This window comes from Dipodomys ordii, unplaced genomic scaffold, assembly GCF_000151885.1.
Source record: "Dipodomys ordii isolate 6190 unplaced genomic scaffold, Dord_2.0 Scaffold21, whole genome shotgun sequence".
Classification (NCBI taxonomy): domain Eukaryota; kingdom Metazoa; phylum Chordata; class Mammalia; order Rodentia; family Heteromyidae; genus Dipodomys; species Dipodomys ordii.
The window spans coordinates 6,733,412-6,750,629 of NW_012267237.1; positions in this window are offsets into that span (position 1 = coordinate 6,733,412).

Here is a 17,218-nt window from a genome sequence, read left to right on the forward strand (position 1 = left end):
CACGGCTGCTCCAATGAAGGAATCTCCAGAGGCGTCTTTCCCCCTTCCAGCTCACTCCTCTGCCTCCGAGCCTGTCTGGGTCGGGCTTGGGGAATTCGCATTGATCCTGTCAACCAGGTTAAATGACTGCCATCTTAATGGGCGTATTCCAGAGACTGGCTGGCTGTGTGATTATCAAAAACCATCTGCCAGCCTAACCAAATCAGCCAAGCCTTGTCTACTCCTAAATCGGGGATTAAAGACGAAAGCCGTTGAGCAGGACCCAGGTTAGCACAGAGCAGATTGCATGGCTCAGCTCGCTGGCTTCTCTGTGAGGGGAGGGAGGGGGCGAGAGGGAGGGAGGGAGGGACTAGAAGGGAAGAGAAGGGGGGAGGAGAGGAGAGCGGAGGAAAGAGAAGGTTTTAGGAAAGACATACATTCTTAGAGACCCCATTTCAAACCAGTACAGGCCCTCCTACCTATAAAACCTTAGCTCTGAGTTGGGTATGGTGGCACATTGCTGTAATTCCAGCACTCGGGAGGGTGGTGGGCATATCCTAAGCCCCAGGCCGCCTGTGCTCTATGTGAGACCTTGTCTCAAACAATGAAAACAGTCCTTGTACAGCTCACGTGATCGCAAGAGAAACTGATTTAAAAAGTAAACAAAATCTCCCTGAATCTGAGGTAAGGACTCAGGCCACCGTCCCCTGTCCTGGGCAGGGTCTGCGCTGGGGTGCAGGAGTGCTCTGGGGGGTCTCTGAGGTGGTGGTCTCTAGGAGCACGTGGTGTAGATCTGGCACCTGGAGGCCCCGGCTTAGCCCCAGCATCCGCAGGCCTTGCTGGCTCAGGCCTTGATGACCCTGGAAGTCTGTCTGGGTCTCAGGGAGCAAACCCAGGGCTGGCAGAGGCGGTGGCTGTGGAATTCCGGGTTCCTGGTCTATTCGAAGACCCCGGCAGCACCTCCAGGCATGGAGCACAATGCGAATGAACGAGGACCGTGAAAGTCCTTGCTCAGTAGCTGTCTCAGCAACAGATCAGCTCCCATGTGTCTACCTTGTGCAAAATTCATCGCAGCCCTGAGAGTCCCGAAGCCAGAGCCCCTCGGCGTCCAGCACACCAGGACGGGCAGGAGCCCTCCTCCAGAGAGAGAAGGAAGCCCCCACGAGCGCGGAATCGTCTGCCCTGACGCACGCAGGCCTGGGTGGAGGTTTGCTGTGCAGGTAGCAATTGTTACTGGAGATGCTCATTGAAGATTTGAACGTCCCTTTGCTGTGTTCAACCATATCATGGCTTACAGATTCAAAGATTTGTCTAAGCGGTCACGGTGGCATTTGGGAGGTAGGTTTGGAGACACCGAGGAGCTAGTGGCCTGCACTCTAGGCTCTGGAGGGCTGGTCTGATTCTCACATCAGAACAATTTCCACATCTGCCCAGGTGCCAGTGGCTCACGACTGATTCTAGCTACTCAGAGGGCTGAGGGCTGAGGATCATAGTTTGAAGCCTACTCAGGCAGGAAAGTCCATGAGACTCATCTCCAATGAACCATCAAAAAGTTGAAAGTGGAGCTGTGGTGCAAGTGGTAGAGCACTAGCCTTGAGCAAACATGCTCAGGGACAGTGCTCAGGCCCCGAGTTCAAGCCCCAGGACCAACACACACACATGCACACACATACACAGAGACACACACATGCATGCACACAGACAGACAAACACACATACACAAGAATTTCTAGATTTGCTCAGACATGAGGGGCCAGAGCAGAAAGTGAAATGGTGGACGAACATGACAGGGAGACAAAGACCCTCTATGGCACCAACAAGCAGCAACTTCACAGTTATTCCCGCTGAAAGGAGCAGACTCTAGACCCTAGACTAGGAGGGGAAACACGATTTCCTTTCTTTATTTAAAAAACATTATTTTCTTTAAGTAGTGGTACGAAGAAGTTCCCATTCTACAAAACAGTACGTGAATACACGGTGTCTGACAACATTGTCACCCATCCCTCCTAACCCTTCCCTTCTCCCACTTTTTTTTAAAAAATTGAGATAGGCGATTAGATAAATTTCACATATGTCACAGTATTGTGTTACAGTGATACTTAAAGTCACAAACACAGTTTAACCTTCACAAGGCAAATGATCATTTTCATGGTCTATAAAGTGTGTGAATTCTACGAGCTTTTTCCCACCGTGGGTGATGTTTGCATTTCTTTCCTTAGCTTAGTGTGGGCTGCTCCCTCTCCCCTCTCACTCCTCCCTTCCCCTCGCTGTCTTTGCGTTGCTTAGTTCTTTTTCATCAATGTCCAGTGCAGCCGATGGGCCCCTTTGTTGTGTGTGGTTCCATTTCCCACTTACTCTGTTCCTCCTCCTGGCTTCCTTCTGCAGCGTGCATGCATCTACCATCTACATGGTCAAGCACGTGGAGTCATTTAGTGATGATTTGAGAAAATGGGTGGCTGTCCTTTGTTTCTTGAGTCCTGTTTACTTTCTCATGTGTTCTTGCATTTTGGCTTTAGCAGCCACATATCAGGGAGACCTTGTGCCGTTTGTCTCTCTCTTCTTGGCTTACTTCACTCCAAATAATTTGTTCTAGTTCCATCCATTTCCCTGCAAACACTATTATTTTGTCCTTTCTAATGGCTGCATAGTATTTAGTCCATTGTATATAGGTATCACAATTTTTGGATCCACTCATCAGTAGTGGGGCATCTGGGTTGTTTCCAAATCTTGTCTATTGGAGATGCAATTTTCTCTTTTTTTTTTCCTTTTCTTTCTTTTTGTCGGTCGTGGGGCCTGAACCCTGGGCCTGGGCGTTGTCTCTCAGCTCTTCAGCTCAAGGCTAGCGTTCTACCACTTGAGCCACAGCGCCACTTCCAGCTTTTTATGCTTATGTGGTGCCGAGGAGTTGAACCCAGGGCCTCATGCATGCGAGGCAAGCCTTCCACCCCGAGCCACCTTCCCAGCCCTGACATGCTGTTCTTAAGAACACAAAGGAGAGATGGAAAGGTCAGCCCGCAGATGGTTTTATGGCCCTTATCTCCCCCTTTCACTGAACCACAGGGGCGGCCGTGAGACCCCACAGCTAAGACTTTTCCATGACTGTCCAAGCCCGGAGCCTTCTAGACACATCTGTCACTGGTGACCCAGCCAACACTGCCAAAAGACAAGGAAAGAGCCAGCGCAGCGGCCTGCCTGCCTCCAGGGCCTTCCTGCCCTGGGGAAGAGCCTCGGGAGGCTTTTCCAGCTGTGATGGACGGTGGTCTTGTGCGTGCCTGGAGCAGCGGCCCCTCCCCCTCCGGCTTGCCAGCAGTTTGCACCAACATCACCACGGATGGAGCACACTGGTATCGTTGCGGTGGCTGATTTGCTGAGCGTGATGTGTCCATGTGAATGGCCCTTAATAAAAGCCTTGGACTGGAAGCTGGAGACCAGTGGTTCACACCTATAATCCTACTACTTGGGAGACTGAGAACACGAAGATGGTGATGGAGGCCAGCCCTGGCGGAAAAGTTCATGAAGCTCCATCTCAATCATAGCTGGGCACGATGCCCTGTGCCTGTCATCCAAGCTCCACGAGAGGCTGAGGGAGCAACAAGGTCCCAGGCCAGTCCAGAAGGAAAGTCGCTGAAACTTCATTTCCAGCGAAGAAGTTGAGCATAATGATGTGTGCCCAGTAATAATGGGAAGGGTGACATAGGCAAGATCCAGGCAGGAAGTAAGACCTTGAAATCTCACAAATAACTAGCGCAAAAAGGGCTGGGGTGTTGCTCAGGTGGTAGAGCACCTGCCTCCCAAGCATGGGGCTCTGAGTTCAAACTCTAGTCTTGCCCCAGACTAATACTGTAAAGCAAAAGGCTGAGGACGCTGCGGCTTGCCTGGGTTTCCCTGGCAGAGGGAAGCACTGGCAGTCTCAGAAGAGGAGCGCAGGGAGCCTGGGCCTGACTGCTGTAGATTCCGCTTTATCTCTGAGTCTTGTCCTGCCACACCTCATAGCCAGGAGTGTAACTGACGATGGATCCTTCCAGCAAGTCACCCTGGTGAGGGTCTCCAGCGCAACACACAGAAGCAGACCTCTCAACCCTGCAAGGCGCTGTCAATGCTGATACCCAGCCCAGCCACACACTCTCCCAGTGCACGCCTTCCAGATTTGGCGGGAGCTCTTAGAAGCAAGAGTTAAGATGATGGCACACGAACCAGTCATAACCCACGTGGGCACGCTCTCCAGCTGCGGCCCCAGGGTCTGTCAGTGGGACAATGTGTCCGATGAGAGAGGGGAAGGGAGACTTCTCTGGAGAACAAATCTCAGAGTCGACTGCCTTTTGGAATCTCTGGTATCTGTGAATTCAGATTAATTTATTAATCTGGGATGTGTAGACTCAGATTAATTATGTCTTGAGTCTAAACTCGCTCCGTCCAACAAGCAGCCCAAGAGTCCCAGCTCTCCAGCCCCTTCTACGTGTGTGCACATCGTGTTCATAACCCAGAGACACGTTGCACACGTTTCTTTCTCCGTTTTTTCTGTCCTTAATATCTCTATAAGTTGATGAGCATAATCTTGGACAGAATGTCAATCAAATGAATAAAAAGGGAGTCTAAGTAAACAAATAACAATATAAGAAAATGAGCAAACTCAACACTGGTACAAATAATTGCTATGCTGAGAAAGTTCCAGCATTTATCTGGTGTAAAAAGTGAGTGGCTCATCCAGAATCTCACACAACAGTCTTGAAAAACAGGAACCGGTGTCAGACTCACACTTCCTGATTTTACACCCTAGTACACAGCAAGGCAACCACACAGGGGTATTGGTGTTGAGTGGGCATTTGGACCAGTGGAATAGCTGAGGGATAATTAGAGCTGTGTCTATTGATGGTCCGTCGAATCTCAGCAAGAAGGCCAACACCATCTAGTGGGAAAAGAATATTTTTCTGATTGGGTGGTGGTGCTATAACTACATAGCTGCATGTAGAAGATAAAAATGGGGTGCACCGGGGCTGGGACGGTGGCTCAGTGGCAAAGTGCCTGCCTTGCATGCATGAGGCCCTGGGTTCGAATCCTCAGCAGCACATAAGCAGAAAAAGCCAGAGTGGCGCTGTGACTCAAGTGGTAGGGCCTTCAGCCTTGAGCTGAAGAGCTGAGGGACAGCGCCCAGGCCCAGAGTCCAGGCCCCATGACTGGCAAAAAAAAAGGAGGGGTGAATTTTGACCCTTACCTCATAATGTTGGATTTGGCAATGCCTTTGAAAAGCAACAAAAATACAAACGACGAAAGAAGAAAAAATAGGTAAATTTTATTTCTCCTCATCACCATCAAAGCTTATTTTCCAACCATCGAGAAAGTAAAAAAGGCAGCTCAGGGAGTGGGAGAAAACATCTGTAAACACACATGGAGGAAGCAGCAAACATCCAGAAGAATTCTTACAACTCAACAATAATCAGACAACTCCATTGTTTTCTTTTTTTGGTCTGTCGTGGGCCTGAACTCTGGGCTTGGGTGCTGTCCCTCAGCTCTTCAGCTCAAGGCGAGCGCTCTACCACTTGAGCCACACAGCTTTTTCTGCTTATGTGGTGCTGAGGAATCAAACCCAGGGCGTCATGCATGCAAGGCAAGCGCTCTACCACTGAGCCACCTTCCCAGCCCCAGACAACTCAATTTAAAAGTAAGGATAGGGGTGTCGTTTGTTGATGTAGAATGAGGAGGGGGGAGAAAAAGCACTTCTGGGCAAAGCAAGCTTCTAGACGAGTCCAAGAGCCCAGAGGCTCCACCCACGTCCTTCCAGTATGCAAAGCAGCTGAGAACCAGGCCAGCAGCCTGGGTTGAGTTCTCTGAGGGTGCCGGAGAGGCCGCCCGCCCGCCTGTGTGTCCTGTCACCATTTCATTGCTTGTGATGCGCACGCACGCACACTCCTCAGTTCACAACCAAAAAAACTGGTTCAGCCAGTTGACATGTCACGAGGCTGTAACTAGGCCCGGGTGTTTCACGTTTCCATGTCAGGCTCAGGCTTCTGTGCTTTCCCATGAGCAAGATCATTGCCAAGTGCATGTGTAGGAGGGCAGAGAGCGCGAAGCCTGGGTTGAGTCCCGGAGGCCCGGGGTTCGTTCATTCCCTGTGCCACAGGAAAGAAAAAGAGGGAGGGAGGGCAAAGAGAGGCGAGGCGGGGGACAGCTCTGTTCTCTCTGGGAGTGTAGCCACCGCAGCACTTTGTGGAAAGTTCGTGGCCTCTTTTTGAGTTAAGGTATCCTTCGTGGGCCCATGGCCAAATGCTGTCTTGACTGCTCGTCAGCCGGTGGTGCACATGGGTCCCAGCTGTTCCCCAGGAGCCTCTGGGCCCAGAGCTTCTGGGTCTCCCCTCCTGCAGGGCAGGGGCTGGGGGCCTGGGAATGAGGGGGCTTTGGCTCCCGGGCCACCCCTCAGGGCCAGGCAGCCTCCCTTTTCCTGGTCACCATGAACCAAGGATTCTGTGGTCGCCGGCCAGCTCCACCTCTGGTGGCGCGTGGCATCAGACGCCAGGCGAGCTGAACTGGCGTCCTTGCAGACAGGTACAGCGGCTGGCCGTCCCCAGGGAGGCTGGCCGTCCCCAGGGAGGCTGAGTGCCCTGTGAAAGAGCTTGACATTACTTTGGTGAGAACGTGACTTAGGCTAGACTCGATTGCACGGCGAATCTGTGAGCAGATCATCTGCTGTTATTAAAGCCCGTGGGCTGATGGCTTCCCCACAGCCACCTAGCTACTGTCACTAATCCCAGACACGGGGGGGGGGGGAGAAGGAGGGAGAGGGGGAGAGGGAAGGAGACAGAGAAGCAAGGGGAGGGAGGGAGGGGAGTGAGAGGTGGGGAGGGAGAGAGGGGCAGGGAGAGGGAGCGGATCTGAAATTCACGTTGAGTCCTGAGCTAAGCCGCCCTGTGCTGAGCTTGGCATCCAGTGGGCACTTGCCACACATGTGTGGGGCAACAGGGGGTGATATCTGGGTAAAAGCCATCGCGGTTACGAGGCCCTAATAAAAACCTTTCCAATGTCAACCCTCCAGTGGCAGCAGCTGGGATTTCCTCCCATCCACGCCCAGCGCAGGCAGGGGTGGGGGGAAGGGGACCCCTGTGTTACAAGCAGGGGAGAGAAGGGGTGGAGGGGGCTGGGAAGGTGGCTTCGTGGTAGAGTGCTTGCCTAGCATGCATGAAGCCCTGGGGTCGGTTCCTCATCACCACAAACACAGAAAAGGCTGGAAGGGGGGCTGTAGCTCTAGTGGTAGGGTGCTGGCCTTGAGCAAAGGAAGCTCAGGGTCAGCGCCTGCCGTCTGCGTGCTGAGGGTCTGGCTCGGGCGGGGGCTCAGGTGGCCTTGGAAGGAGTCTGGAGTGGCATACAAGTGTGTCCCCAGAGGAACTCTGAGTTCCTGGAAGCCACCAACCCCCGGGGGCCCCATCCAGGGACAGCACTGTGGCTGACTGACACATCACCCACCCAGTTGCAGGACGCTGGACGCTGGAGGGGCGGCTGGTCCCACCCCCATTGGTGGTGCGGTAAACAGCTGGCTCCTGGGATAGGAATCCAGTGGACTGATGGGGGGGGGGGTTCTGTCTACCTAGGGCCCTCCCCTCTGCCCTCAGTGGGATCCTGGTCCTCTGGACCGCTCCGGCTCATTGCCTGCCTTTCTGTCCCGCAGGAGTGCAGGCCTTCACGCCCGGTCAGCTCTGACGGGCCAGCCGGGAGACGCACCACCAGCTGATTCTGTAAAATCTGCAGAAGTTGTTTGCAATGCAGTTCCGGTGTGTGTGTGTGTGTGTGTGTGTGTGTGTGTGTGTGTATTCTAGCACTGGGGACTCCAACCACTTGAGCCCCAGCTCCACTTCTGGCTTTTAATGGTTCATTGAAGATAAGAATCTCCCAGACTTTCCTGCCAGAGCTGGCTTTGAACCTCAGTCCTCAGATCTCAGCTTCCTATATAGCTTGGATTACAGGTGTGAGCCACCAGCGCCCGGCTTGGCTTGTTTTTTTTTTTTTTTGATCGTGGGGCTTGAACTCTGGGCCTGGGCGCTGTCCCTCAGCTCTTCAGCTCAAGGCGAGCGCTCTACCACTTGAGCTACAGCGCCACTTCCGGTTTTCTGGTGGTTTATTGGAGATAGGAGTCTCACAGTCTTTCCTGCCCGGGCTGGCTTTGAACCATGATCCTCAGATCTCAGCCTTCTGAGTAGCTAGGATTACAGGCGTGAGCCACCAGCGCCCAGCTTTGGCTTGGTTTTTTGAAAAATGTATTTTCCTGGGCTTATATGAACTGCCAAGATTTCTCAGACAAAAGGAACACATCATTTAAGCATTAGTTCCTGAGATAACCCAGAGCATCGTTCATCCACAGGGAAAATCTAGGCATACTCTTTCCTTCTAATTGCGGGGGTATTTATTTCTTGTCACAAGCAGCACTTACAAAACAAATTCCAATACACGGGGACACTCCCACTCCTGGGAACGCATCGCACCGCCCTGCAAACAGAGCTCGCGTGGGAAAATAATAGGTTTTGGTGTAGGCTGGCTCCTTCCCACTTTCTCTCCTTTCTGTCTTCACAAAAGGGGCAGAGGCTCAGAGTGATGCAGCCTGTGCACAGTTAAGCCCTGATCCCGCCCATCTGGCAAATGGCTGGATTTATTAACAAGAACTGTTAGAATGTATGTGCTAGCCCCTCTCCTGCGTAACTGTATTCAAGGCCTTGGGTGGTTTGTGTAAGGTCCGCTCCTGGATGACGAGCAGACTCCACCCTCCTCGCAGCAAAGTCTCTGCCCAGTTACCTGTGTTACCTAGGCAACTGGCACACCTGGAAGAGGTCAATCTGCATCCGCTTAGGTCTCATCTGAATTTGACATGGCCACACCTTTCTCCACCCATACCCTAGATAAGGCCTCGCCCAGGCCCAGATGCTCTCTTTTCTAGCTCTTTCTCAGCTCTTTCCTTCTCTCCTCTTTCCCAGCTCTCTCTTCCCCAGCTCTCTCTCTTTCCCAGCTCTCATTCCCAGGCCTTTCCCAGCCATGTGGAGGGCCAACATGGCCTGGTGCCAGCCAGAACGATGAATAAACCTACCCCTTACCTGAATACCACGTGTGTGCTGTGGTTCTTACTCGGCCACCTCTTTTTAAAAACCTAACAGAAATGGTGCCGTGATTCGGATAAAGGTCTTAAAGTCAGGATAGGTGGAATTCCTCTCCAGTTTTTTTCCTCTGTTTTTCTTTTTTTGTTTGTTCTTCCCTTTTTGCTCTGAGGAATACCCACAGTTCTGACGGCCGTTTGCAAACCCGTCTGTCTGCAGCAGACACAGCACATTGATACCATTGCTGCCTTCACATCCACGTCCACACCACTTCTCTACTCTGGTGAGTGAAACTACTCTCCACGGCTCTCTGTTGCTCAGTCTCTGTCCAGACGTGGCGCCACGCCAGAGAGCTCCTACGGCCTTTAGCTGAAAGGCCGGTCACCTCTGAAGCCGAGGACGCTTGGCTTTGGGGGCTTGGCCATTTCTCTCTAGAGGGCTCTGGGGGAAGTCGGGACGCTGCTTCTGTCTGGTCAGCTCTCCTTCACTCACCACACTGACTCTCTACACACTTAATGTGGTGCTGCGAATCACGCCCGAGCGGTGAAACCCCTCTGAAATGCCTCCCACGCTCCCTGGAAAGCCAGAGCGCCTCATTTTTATGCCATTCTCAGATGTAGACGTTTTTGCCTCTGCAATGGTAAATGGTCAGCAGTCTGTTTACTTTCAGGCTCTCTTTGCTCGCTCTCTGCCATGCAGATTCATTAGTGATACCACTCAACCTCCATCCCGTCTCTCCTCTGGGCCAAGGAAATCTCTTTGTGTTGTAGCAAAATTCATTCTTCTGCAAAAGCCCATTGAAGGAAAGCAAAATTCAACAGATTTCTGCGAACGTTGGCTCTCTTGATATAAGGCCTCCTTTTCTCTTATTAATCTTGCTGTCTTGAAGGCACACATAATGTCTGGAGCTATGGCAGCCCTTATGAAACCAAGAAGAAAGCAGCTTGGTGATGAAGAGCTAACCTGACATGGACAGGGACACATCTGGATCCCCGATGGCATCGCCCCGCCATGAGAGCAAGGCCAGAAACCAGTGCCTGTGCTGTAAAGTTGGTATTGGAAAGGCTGACTGCCAGCAGCAGACAGAGCTGCTGACACGTGGCCCCTCCTCCGTGCAGTGAGCATGAACGGATCGACAGACGGACAGACCGACGGTCGGACAGACCGACGGGGAGCTTAGAGCTTCGTGCAGCTTGGGGGTGGGCATTTTCAAATGGCTGATGAATCTTCTCACAGAGAGAAAAGATGAGGAGAGCCGCAGGCTCCGAGGCCTCTTGTCTTGAGGAACTGGGGGTTCGGCGTGTGCTGGCGCCGTACCCGAGGAGGCCACATGCGTCATCTCCCCCCAGCCCCGGGCTCTCTGTTCCACATCTGGGACTCAGGTCTCAGAGAGGGTGAGGACTCTGTCTGGAGTCACACAGCGGGGTGAAGCAGCTGGCCAGCGCTGGCTCCCCGTCCTGTGGGGTGAACGCCGTGCCTGGTGGCTGACGTCACCCCTTGTGCTGGATGGAAACTGTCGGCAAAGCCCACGGGCGACCCGGAGCGTGTGTGTCCACCTGCAACCCCGGGAGGGAGCCGCCCGGGGGTGTCCCTGAGCTCCACGTGGGTCTGTGCGGCCTGGGAGAGGAGGGGCCTGCGCAGAGCCTGGAGGAGACGCGAGCGGATGCCGAGCCTCCGTGGTGACTCACAAGGCCGTGCGTGCGGGTCCTGCTGTTACAGAGGGAAAAACGAAAGCCCGGAATCGTGGTGGAGAGCCCGCGAGGCCAGCCACGGAGCAGGGCTTCCCGCGTCCCCGCGCAGGAGGCCGGCTGCGCAGCGCTGGCTGCTGCGGTGGACGGGCAGGTCTGAGTGCGCGCGGCCTCCTCGGGCGGCTGTGGCCGAGCGATGGGCCGAGGAGGCTGGAAGGGAACAAGTCCGCATGGGCGCCGCCTACATCACCATCTCATGGGGGTCTGGGGGAGCCCCAGGGAGGGACAAGGACCCAGATCACCCCCCACCCCGTACAGTATGGGGAGATGTGCCCCGAGTTCATATACCCGAGTCCTGACCCCACAGAGTTCAGCGCATGGAGACGGGGTGGACGCAGGCGATCAGCTAAGATTGATGTTGTGTCGGAGCAGGCCGGGTCCCTAGGGTGCCTGAGAATGCCCAGGAGATTTGGGAGTAGACAGAATCACACACACACACACACACACACACACACACACACACACAGCCATGTGAACATGGAGGTAGAGGTTGGAGGGAAATGTCTACAAGCCAAGAGACATGAAGGTCGAAGGTCACCAGCAAAGCTGGAACAGACCCGCAGCCCCAGCCCCGCACACTCGACCTTGCCTTGCAGCCTCCAGGACTATGAGATGCAAGTTGCTGCCATTGAAGCCAGCTGGTGGGGCCCGGTACCGAGCGGGCGCTGGGGAAGCGCGGCTCTGGCCGGGTGCTGGGCGCTGGGCGCCGGGCGCTGGGCGCTCTCCCAGGTCTCCAGTTTCGCTGCCTGCTCTTGGTGCTCATCAGGCCCCTTGCTGGGCCCTTGGGGAAGCGGATCCCAGCGGCGCTGTCCCCCACAGTGCTCATTCCTCCGGGAGGCCTCCTAATTCAGGGTCCCTAAGCCCATCCCATGCTGAGCGTTAGGTGAGCTCAGCAGCACTTTGGGATGTGAACATGTGAGCACAAAGCAGTGTGCATGTGTGTGAGTACAGGTTTGTGTGTACACAGTGTGTGCCTCTGCGTGTGTGTGCACACTGTGTGTCTGTGTGTCTAGGTTTGGATGTGAACATAGTCTGTGGCTGTGTGTGTATAGATTTGTGTGTACACACAATGGGGCTGTGTTTGTATAGGTTTGTATGTGCACACAGTGTGTGTATAGGTTTGTGTATGTACACTGTGTGGTTCTACATGTATAAGTTTGTGTATGCACACAGTATGTGTATAGGTTTGTGTGTGCATACTGGGTGTGGCTGTGTGTACAGGTTTGTGTGTGCACACACTGTGTGGCTTTGTGTATAGGTTTATATATGCACAGCGGGTGTGGCTATGTGGACAGGTTTGTGTGCACACACTATGTGGCCGTATAAAGGTTTGTATGTACAGCGGGTGTGGCTGTGGGTACAGGTTTGTGTGTGCACACTGTGTGGCTGTGTGTATAGGTTTGTGTGTGAACATACTGTGTGGTTGTGTGTATAGGTTTGTATATGCATACCGAGTATGTCTGTGTGTATAGGTTTGTGTGTGCACACTATGTGACTGTGTGTATAGGTTTGTATATGCACACCGGGTGTGGCTGGTACAGGTTTGTGTGTACACACTATGTGACTGTGTGCATAGGTTTGTATATGAACACCAGGTGTGGCTATGGGTACAGGTTTGTGTGCACACACTGTGTGGCTGTGTGTATAGGTTTGTGTGTGCACACCGGGTGTGGCTGTGGGTACAGGTTTGTGTGCACACACTGTGTGTCTCTTTGTATAGGTTTGTATATGCACACCGGGTGTGGCTGTGTGCATAGGTTTGTGTGTGCACACCGGGTGTGGCTGTGGGTACAGGTTTGTGTGCACACACTGTGTGGCTGTGTGTATAGGTTTGTATATGCACACCTGGTGTGGCTATGGGTACAGGTTTGTGTGCACACACTGTGTGGCTGTGTGTATAGGTTTGTGTGTGCATACCAGGTGTGGCTGTGTGTATAGGTTTGTGTGTGTACACACTGTGTGACTGTGTGTATAGGTTTGTATATACACACCGGGTGTGGCTGTGTGTATAGGTTTGTGGGTGCGCACTGGGTGTGGCTGTATGTACAGGCTTGTGTGTGCACACACTATGTGGCTGTGTATAGGTTTGTATATGCACACCAGGTGTGGCTGTGGGTACAGGTTTGTGTGTGCACACACTGTGTGGCTGTGTGTGTGTGTGTGCGCGTGTAAGGACAGTCTGGAAGGAAACTGCTGAAAGTTCCCTTGGTCACATGTGGACTGGGCCGGGCCCTGTGGTCCTGGGGGCAGGTTGATGTCTGAGGTGTGGGAAGTAAAGGACTCTGTCAGGGATCAGTGCGCTCCGATCCCAGGGTGCTCTGACCCCAGGGCTTGGTTGTCCAGGGAGCTCCTCACCTGGGTCTCCAGGATGATGAGCTCACGAGGGAAAGATCCTGCAGGCCCAGCAATTTTAGAAGAAAACATGGAGTCGCACATGGCTCATGGCTGTAGATTTAATCAGAAGCTGAAAGTTCACAGGAGGGAAAAATGAATTGTGAGAGGTTTTCAGCACCGCGGGGAGTTGGGGATGATGGGTGAAAAGTAGAAGTCAAAGCGGTGCTGACTTCTGTAAAAACAAACAAAAAGTCAGATTGCTAACTGCCATCTTTGTCTCTAAAGACCAAAGGCAGGGCCAGAGTTCAAGGGAAAAATAAGCTGAGGTGGAGATGGCAATACCAACTACAGAAAAAGTATAGGCAGAAAGAAACAAACTGTTAGGAAGTAATTAATCAATCTTAAACCTTTAAAAGAAGGAGTAAACTTTGTGTTCACATAGCTGAGAGCTGGGAATTTCCTCTCCAAGACAGCAATTAGAAGGTCTTCTGTGTTACTTTCTCTCTCTCTCTCTCTCTCTGTATCCTCTCTCTCTCTGTTTCTTCTCTCTCTCTGTTTCTTCTCTCTCTGTTTTCCCTCCCTCTCTCTCTCTCTCTCTGTTTCCCCCCCCTCTATTTTTTATTGGTTATGGGGCTTGAATCAGGGCCCGGGCTCTGTCCCTCAGCTCTTCAGCTCAAGGCGAGCGCTCTACCACTTGAGCCACAGCACCACTTCCGGTTTTCTGGTGGTTAACTGGAGATAAGAGTCTCATGGACTTTCCTGCCTGGGCTGGCTTTGAATGGTGATCTCAGCTTCCTGAGTAGCTAGAATTGCAGGCATGAGCTGTTATGATAGAAAATATCACACGCATGGAGACAACTGTTTAATGATGGGTGAGTCATTGAACAGATAAAAGAGGAGACCCAAGAGCTTCTAGAAACCAATAAAAAGGAAAACACAGAATTTTGGGGACACAGGAAAGGCAGATCTAAGAAGTAAGTTTATAGCTATAAATAGCCTATATTGACCAAATAGACTTCAAATTAATATCCTAATGATACATTTGAAGCTCTTAGAAAAACAAGAACCCAAAACTCAATAGACAGAAATAATAAAGATTAGGGAAGAAATCAATAGTGTACCTACTAAAAAATCTATACCCCCCAAAAAATCATCAAAATAAAATGTTGATTCCTCAAAAAGAAATAAAATTGAACTCAAGACCCAGAATGGAACACACACCTATAGCCATCTGATTTTTTTTTTTAAACAGAGGAGCCAAAAACATACGTTGGAGAGATCATAACCTCTAGTGTTGGGAAATTGGATATCCATATGCAGAAGACTGAAACTAGATCCCTGTCTCTCACCTTCTAAGACTACCAGAAAGACAGCCAGACACAGAGAAAAAGGTCCCAGCATGGCAGAGGCCGGGACAGGAGCTCTGCAAGCAATGTGTTTCCCAGTCCACCCACACGGAGGACTGTCAGTCATCAGTCACAGGGAGAAGCCAGGAACAATTCCCCTCTACACTTCTACAGAGAACCAATGTGGCTGACACTTGATTACTCCAGAACAGCAAGATAAAAAATTGTGCTGGTTATTATTATTATTTATCATCCATTCTGGGGCTTGAACACAGGCCTGGGCACTGTACCTGGGCTAGTGCTCTACCACTTTGTGCCACAGTGCCATTTCTGGCTTTTGGTAGTTTATTGGAGATATGAGTCTCATGGACTCTCCTGCTGTAGCTGGCTTTGAACTGTGATCCTCAGATTTCAGCCTCCTGAGTAGCTAGGGTAACAGGCATGAGCCACCGATGCCAGCAATTTCTGCTGTTTTTAAGCCCCTTGTTTGTGACTGTCTACTATAGTGGTCACAAGAACTGAACACAGTGAGCCACCTGGGTGTCCTCAGCTCAACCGGCCACCTGTCCTGGTCCAACCCCAAGCGCTTGCTGGGGAGAAGCAGCATCATCTAAAAGGGGCAAAGTCCTGGCCAGGTGCAGGACAGGACCAAGGCCAGACATCAGAGGACACTTCGTGGCTTCACAAACCTTCCCGCTGGCCTGGACAAGAGAAGGTCAGGTGATTGGATGGTGCTGGGAGCCGGGGTGTAACCTGCCCACTCCGCACAGGGGAGCAAGAACTAAACTCCAGGTGGAAGAGGCCCTTCTCGGGGCAGCAGGGACGCTGCCGGGTGCCTGAGGGCTGTGGGTTCTGGTGCCGGGTGGCCGTGCCCCGCCATGCCAGCCTCTGTGGGTCTCGTCTGCAGGCTCGGCCTGCCCAGCTGTCAGGGGTGATCCCAGCCTCCTTGCAGCGGCTTAGTCCTTCCGCCCCTCAGAACTGGAGCGGAGGAGATTAGCGTTGCTAATTTGGAATCAGGAGCTGACACACTATAAAAAGCAAGGAGTCTTTGGGAGCGGGTTGGTTTGTTAAGTAAGCCATTTTAGAAACTTCGTCCCACACACACGGGCAGGATGCACTCAGTGGGATCCGTCTCTCTCCTGCCCTTTTCCTCTTCTAAGCAGTCTCCTTCCAGTCCCTCCCCCAGCCGTCAGCGGCGTACCCTGCGTCCCTGGCAGAAGCTCTGGGAGAAGCAGGTCACAGCCACCCTCCAGGCCAGGCCAGCAGCCTTGGCTTTCTTCCTGCGAGTCCAGAGGACACGCGAGAGGCCAGCAGGGAAGGCGTGCCAGTCCTGGGTGATAGGAAAGCCCGGCAGGATGAGCGCCCCAGCCAGCAGCCACCACGTGGGAATTCACACCTGGGTGCAGCATCTGGCACCAGGAAGAAATCTTGGGGACCCTGTTGAGAACAGCGTAAAGGAAGTGGCGCTGTGGCTCAAGCGGTAGAGCACTCGCCTTGAGCTGAAGAGCACAAAGACAGCGCCCAGGCCCAGAGTTCAAACCCCACGACTGACAAAGAAAAGAAAAGAAAACCAGGGTAAATAATGGCCAGGTGCCAGGTGCTGGTGGCTCACGCCTGTAATCCTAGTTACTCAGGAGGCTGAGATCTGAGGATCGAGCTTCAAAGCCAGCCCGAGCAGGAAAATGTGTGAAGCTGATATCTCCAATAAACCACCCGAAAACCAGAAGTGGCGCTGTGGCTCAAGTGGTAGAGTGCTCGCCTTGAGTTGAAGAGCTGAGGGACAGCGCCCAGGCCCAGAGTTCAAGCCCCATGGCTCACCAATAATAATAATAATAATGGCCAGGCGTTTTGGATCCTCGTGGGTGGCTGGGCCGGCTCAGCGCTGCCTCCTTTATGTGCAGCAGGCTTCCTAGAGGAGGCGCTCAATGTTTAAAGAAGCAGACCATTGGAGATGACTAGGAAGGCTGACTCCAGCAGGGAGCAAATGAACACCTGCTCTCACAGACACATACACACACACACACACACAATGCACACCTGCATGCACACAGCTGCATTACAGGTGCACGCACACCTGTACTCACACATGCATGCATCTACACACCTGTGTATGTGAGCACATCCACACACACATGCACTCACAGGCGCACAGCCCATCCTGAGGGCAAGTTTCTGATTGCTCAGCAAGCTGCACAGAATCCAGGGCCCGGAGGGCACGGCTTCCAGGATCTCCGCAGAAAACGTGGGAAGCGGTGTTCATTTTGTGTGTTTGAGATGCACCCCACCCCTCCTAAGTCTCTTGTGCGCAGGAAAACCATCCTCCTTTGAAAACTCCGAACTGTGGAGGGGGTCTCTGCATCCTGCCGTAGCCACTGGGAGCAATTATGAGCCACCCTCAGGCAGGAGGAGAAAAGGCCGGTGCTGAGGAGCGCAGAGCTTGGACTTCGGAGCCTGATGATGTGTGTGCCACGGTGATCGTTTCACCTGGGGACCCCAGGCCAAGGACCTGGAAATGGGGGAAGCCGCAGCCTTGTTTGTCCCCTGCCCTCCTTTGCCCTCTGGAGATTTGAAGCTGACACTGTCCTCTCAAATCCAGACTCAGGATGTCCCTGTCACAGTGTGGCGGAGGGAGGTGGCAGTACCCAGCACCACAGGCAGATGCTTTCCCCGACCTCGCCTTCCAGGAAGCAGCAGCTTCCACAGAAGAAACCCCAGCCCCAACCCGGCCCCAGCCCGGCCC